Genomic DNA, 6,000 nt, shown 5'->3' on the forward strand with positions numbered 1-6,000 from the left:
GAAGGGATGCAACATTTGTTTAACAAGGGCCTGTTTTCTCTTTCCACACCTACTGTAGTAACCCCCTGTAAGGAATCATTTATGTTTCATTAAACAATAGTCATTTGTGTTTCAAATTACACTAGCAAAGTAGAAAATTCAAACAACAATTAAATGTTTTGCAGGGCAGAGGTGCTACTGGACAAACACTGCCCTGAAAACTGATTGTGTAAGAGCAACACCTTCTCAGTCAACCACATGTGTGCATTCAGTCATATTGACCAAGTGCAGTGATACAAATAAGGTTTTACTCATTTTTACTCTTACTGTCACTGAAGAATCAACACAGCTAACAGAGCAGGAGTTGAATCCTTTTCCTTGTTGACCAAACCCAGCGGCATGATGTACTAAGGTTCAATCTGCAACCTCAGTTAAGGTAATATGATTGCTGCTCAAGTGCCACTAAGGTCTAATTTGCAGGCAGTGGAGTTGCATAAGTGTTAATGAGGGCATAATTTCACGTGCAGACACTGTCACTGACAATTCACAAGAAGCATCCTGCTTGACTTCTGGAGCCCATGCTGAGTTTGCTGGTTGCAAATGAGAGGAAAGAAAGAATCTTTTTATCTGTAATCCAAACACATTTGATCTGGAGTCAATGAGACACAATAATCAGGGAACCCAATGATGTCATTTTCATTTAGTTGCTTTTCAGAGTGGAAAAACATTTTAAGGCCCTATGCATATGTTAGAAAATAAGCAGGATAGAGGCCCGTGAGCAAGACAACGGCCCTCGAACATAAGTAGGATAAAGGCCTTGAAACATAAGTAGGGAGAAAGGCCTGTGTCAGCTTTTGCTTATCGGCCCATGCTTGGCGCTAAATGTATGCAGCTGTCTTCCCATGTTTCTGGCCAAGTAGTTAGTACGACGGGTCAATAGGGATATCTTATGTCTTCCTTACAATGATAAATGTATCCGCAACAGCTGTACCCTTATGTATCCGTGACAATTATATGTATCTTGTTCCTTTTTGATTGATATATGTATTCCATGTACTCCATTATTCCCTATAGGTACATTTACAGGTTCCGTAAGGTCAGCCAAATAATGTAAATGAGACGTCAACAAAGTTGTTTGTTACTGGGTATAAAGGTAGGCCCGTTTGGCCATGGGGTGTGTGTCTCTCTCTGGCACTAGCCGGGACGAGAACACCCGCTCAGCTGATTGATCAATAAAGAGAATGGTACTCGTCTTCCCAGTCTCCGTGCCTCCTTGGTGTAATTAGGTAAGCTCCGGGGGGAAACGAGCCCATTTGGCTAACTCATACTGCAAAAATTCCTTACTCCTGAAAGTGTGTGCAATCAGCCCTAGAAAACTGTCAGTGAAAGCAGTTATTGTCAGCAGATACCAGTCTGTGCAGAAAGGGCCAAACTTACTAGAGCAATTGTTGAAAGTTGCTCACTTGACTGAAATACTTTTTTCAACCATTATTTGTAAGAACTTCCAGCCCATCATGACAGGTGGGCAAAACCACACTACCTGAGAGTGCTGCCAGGAATTGATGCAGCAAAGTTTTTCAGGTCTGGGGAATGTTTGTAGTGAGGATGGGCTTATTGGGCTATTCCTTGGTGCTTCAATACATCAACCCTCTTCCTTCCCCCACCCCTTCCCTCCCCCCACTAACTGAAGGAATAGTCACAGATCATTTTTCCCCAAGGCTGAGCATCACCACTTCAAAACTCTCTATGAATATCTCAGTGCACACCCTCACCACTAAGAGACAAACCACTGTAACCATAATCAGCTGTGTCCCATTCCCCTAATGCAAAGGGATGGGGGGTGGGCTAGGGCAGAGGTTCTCAAACTGTGGTCCACAAACTCCATTCAGGTGGTCTGCGGATAGTTCCCTCTAAGGTGCATGCCTGGGTGGCCACACACAAGAGAATGAAGGGCCACCCACCTAATTAGTGAAGCTGCACAGGTGTGGCTCCACTAATTTGGTGCCTGGACCCTGGAGAAGATGCACATGTAAGGTGAGGTGGTGGCCTTAGCGGAGGGGGCAGTGAGGTAAGAAGAGGGGATGGTGGGAATTTAGGACATGCAGGGCTGTGACAGCCAGAGAAAGGGGTGGCTTTCCCAGCTCCAGGGAGAGATGGTCCTCCTTCCCAGCCCCAGCTTGGGGGTCTGCTGTAGTAGGGGAGACAGGGCACATCCATCACATTAAAAAGGTAAGACTACTGATATTAAAATTGAGTTGTGTGCTTTTAGTTGTAGAACAAATTTTAAAAAATAATTTTTTTTTTATATATAGCACAATTTTCAAGCGGTTTGCGAAAAGAAAGTTTGAGAACCACTGGACTAGGGGACAATGAGTCTTCCTGACGCTTTTTGTTACATCAGATGAAGAGGGACTGGGCTTAAACACATTTTCCATCCTTACCAATGAAGGGAGAGTCACAGATAAGCATTTTCCCCTTCCTGAAAGAGAGGAAAGGGGGAAGGAGGGAGGTATCGAACCCCAGTCCCCATCATATTTTCCTTTCTTCTCCACATACAAAGCAGCAGAAAGGGATGAAATGAGGATTTGATGCCCACCCTCATCTCTTTTTCCCTCAGTATATTTTACAATGAATTTGCTCCTGTGTTTTTTATAAAGTTGCATTTTCTGTCACAATTTCATAAAATATTTTTAAAGTGGTAGCTATGGGGGTGGGGGGGAGCAAAAATACATTGGACACCCAGGGCCGCCCAGAGGATTCCGGGGGCCTGGGGTCTTCGGCGGCGGGGAGGCCCCCGCTTCGGCGGTAAGTCGTCGGCGGGGGGGCCGCTTCTGTTCCGGGACCCGCCGCCGAAGTGCCCCGAAGACCCGCGGCGGGGGCCCCCTGCCGCCGAAGCGGGACCCGCTGCTGAAGTGCAGCCGGGTCTTTGGCGGTAATTCAGCGGCGGGTCCCGGAATGGAAGGGCCCCCCGCCGGTGAATTACCACCGAAGACCCGGCTGCATTTCGGCGGTGGGTCCCACTTTGGCGGTAATTCGCCAGCGGAAGGTCCTTCCGCTCTGGGGCGCAACCGCAAGGACCCCCCGCCGGCGAAGACTGGGAGCAGAAGAAGCTCCTGGGGCCCAGGCCCTGCAAGAGTTTTCTGGGCCCCCCAGAGCGAGTGAAGGACCCTGCTCCAGGGGCCCTGAAAAACTCTCATGGGGGCCTCGGCGGGACCCGGGGCAAATTGCCCCTCTTGCCCCCCCCCCCCGGGCGGCCCTGTGAACACCTTACAGAAGCCTAGAGGTGGGCTTAGAGACACTGCCACCAAATCATACAGGGAAGGGGGGTGGAGCCTTCTGCCCACGTTTACTTTCTGCTCACCTCCCACCCAGGCAGAGTAGAGGGGCCTAGGAAGGATCCATATTTTTACTTCCTCCTCCAACCTCTTAATCACAGACAGGGTGGGAGGGACCTCTGGAAGCCACAATTCCTCTGCCCACCCTCCACCCCAAACTCTTTCCCCCAAACTCTGCCCAGGAGGCAGGAGTACATACCCACATTACCCTGCCTCCCAAACATGGAAGGGGGTTTGGAGTCACACTACTCTGCCCCTCCACCCCCCTTTGGGGCAGTGCTCAGGGGTGGCCAGGAGTTCCAGCTGCCTACTGTCAGGCCCACTTCCTTACGGCAGAAGAGCCATCTCTTCCCACGCAGGCCCTCCCACTCACTCCCCTCTTCCCAAGGGAGACATAACTGTGGGCTTCTCACTTTTCCCACAGGTCCCTATTTATGATATGAATTCCTGCCTCTTACTCACCTGGGGACAGCAGGATTTCTACTCCCCCTCACTGGCTGCAGCTACGGAATGGAGCACTAGCTAGAGAAGACCAGAAAGAGAAGCACTGCTTCTTAATCTGCCCCCTGCTGGCAGTAGGATCAAAAAGCACAAAAACACAGTAAAGTTGCATGTATTAAAGACACACTTGCTGTCAAAATCAAGAGGAAAAGTGGGAGGCTCAGAATGTATTGTTGTTTACTGTGAAACCTCTTTTAACTTAAATTAAACCTCACGTTACTGTTTCACTATGCAGGAGGGCAAGGCTGTCATCAGGCTCAGATGGGCAGGTGGTGTAGATGTCCCAGGCTCTTCATGTGCCCAGGAAAGGGGCTTGCTCATATGGTCTATGCTCAGCAGGGAGAGTTGAGCTACCTTCTCTTCCCATCCCATTGAGACTTTCTCCAACAAAAAACCTTCAAAGACAGACTCCAATGAAAAACTGCAGAACAGGAATTAATTTGCAAACTGGACACCATTAAATTAGGCTTCAATAAAGACTGGGAGTGGATGGGTCATTACACAAAGTAAAATCTGTTTCCCCATGCCAATTTTCCCCTAACTATTACTCACACCTTCTTATCAATTGTTTGAAATGGGCTGTCCTGATTATCACTACAAACGTTTTTTTTTTCTCCTGCTGATAATAGTCCACCTTGATTGATTGATTAGTCTTGTTAGAGCTGGTATGGCAACACCCATTTTTTCATGTTCTGTGTATATATGTCTTCCTACTGTATTTTTCTCTGCATTAATCTGATGAAGTGGGTTTTAGCCCACAAAAGCTTATGCCCAAATAAATTTGTTAGTCTCCAAGGTGCCACAAGTACTCCTCCTTCTTTTTGCTGATACAGACTAATATGGCTACCACTCTAAGAAGAAGTGAGTTAATGATAAAAGGATGGTTTCTACTGGGCACATTCAGATCACCAAAACCACAATAATGACTGGCCCAACTGGCAATAGCCTAGAAGCCAGAAATTGAATGGGCACAAAGTATATAACTACCCCTCTCAGTCCTAAAAGGGACACTTCCAGGTCAGAGCAGAGGCATGTTAGCAAGGCAGTCCTGTACCTTGTCTATGGCTACACAGAAGTCTTCAATTTCCTGGGCTGCCAGATACCATTCTCAAGCACTAGTTCTGTTTTTTCCAGAACCACAAAACAAAATAGAATGGCTCTGCTGTTATTTAGACAAGTCATATTATATTTACCATATATACATACGGTGTGTCAGAAATGAGCCTGATGGCCTAAACTGTGAGTCCATCTGTGCAAAGATTGTTACATCTCATAACAGCTCGGACTCAAAACCAACTGTTTGGCCAAGAACAGACCACCCAGTGCAGAAAATGGGCTAGAGCAGGGGTCCCCAGCATGGTGCCCATGGGCGCCATGGCACCTGATGGGGCATCTAAGTGCGCCCGCGTACTGGCCAGTGGACGAGCATCTGCCAAAATGCCACCGACAAGCTGCATTATCCAGAGGCATCGCCACCGAAATGCCACTGATTTTCAGCGGTATTTTGGCGGCGACACCTCTGGATGACATTGCTTGTTGGCAGCATTTCGGCGGTGACGCCTATTGATGTTGCTGCTTGTCGGTGGAATTTCAGTGGATGCTCATCTGCTGCCACGGTCCTCTGTGGCTCGTCGTCTGGCACCTGCCAGACTAAAAAGGTTGGGGACCACTGGGCTAGAGAACTGATGGGATACTTTGCAGGCATATTGAGACCCCTCTTTGCTTCTTGTTGAACCATTTCCAACACTACTTGAGGGATGACTCATTAATTACACTTACAATCAACAATGAGTCCTTTTCTCATGGTAGACAAGCCCACAGTCTCTGGCTATTCACATCTCAAAACCACCATACAATTTGACACTACAACTTGAAGCGATCCCAGAATAAGAATAATATGGGTGTTGTACGTTAAAACAGAAATGCATTAGCTGATCTGTGCAAGGAAGCTTGTATTGTACCTGTATGTCTGTTGTTTGTTTGTCTCAAGTCTTCTGGTTCAAAAATGTTTAGGAGATCTAAATTTGCTTTCTGTGCATTATTCTCCAATGTCCACTTCAGGTTTGGAGTTGAGAGTATTTCTGTCCATAGAAGATTTGCAGAGAGCAAACGCAGCCAAAGCCAGTTCCATTTTTTATTAAAGTGAATTTTTTTTTTGAAAAAACCTCAACAATAATCCCTGTAC

At 47.1% G+C, this 6,000-nt stretch overlaps 1 protein-coding gene across 2 annotated transcripts in view; it reads right to left on the bottom strand.

Annotated features, from left to right (window-relative positions):
- RASA2 (RAS p21 protein activator 2) overlaps positions 1 to 3,798 on the bottom strand; it is a 193,238-nt gene extending 189,440 nt beyond the window's left edge. The window contains exon 1 of one of the 2 annotated variants that reach the window (XM_039487410.1): positions 307 to 361. The gene's annotated coding sequence lies outside the window, so the exon portion shown is untranslated. Of the gene's footprint in view, positions 1 to 306; positions 362 to 3,776 lie in introns of those variants that run through there. The other variant, XM_039487411.1, reaches the window with a different exon arrangement.
- Between the last annotated feature and the right edge of the window lie 2,202 nt (positions 3,799 to 6,000).

The sequence above is a fragment of the Mauremys reevesii genome, linkage group 9 (genome assembly GCF_016161935.1).
Source record: "Mauremys reevesii isolate NIE-2019 linkage group 9, ASM1616193v1, whole genome shotgun sequence".
In the NCBI taxonomy this organism is placed as follows: domain Eukaryota; kingdom Metazoa; phylum Chordata; order Testudines; family Geoemydidae; genus Mauremys; species Mauremys reevesii.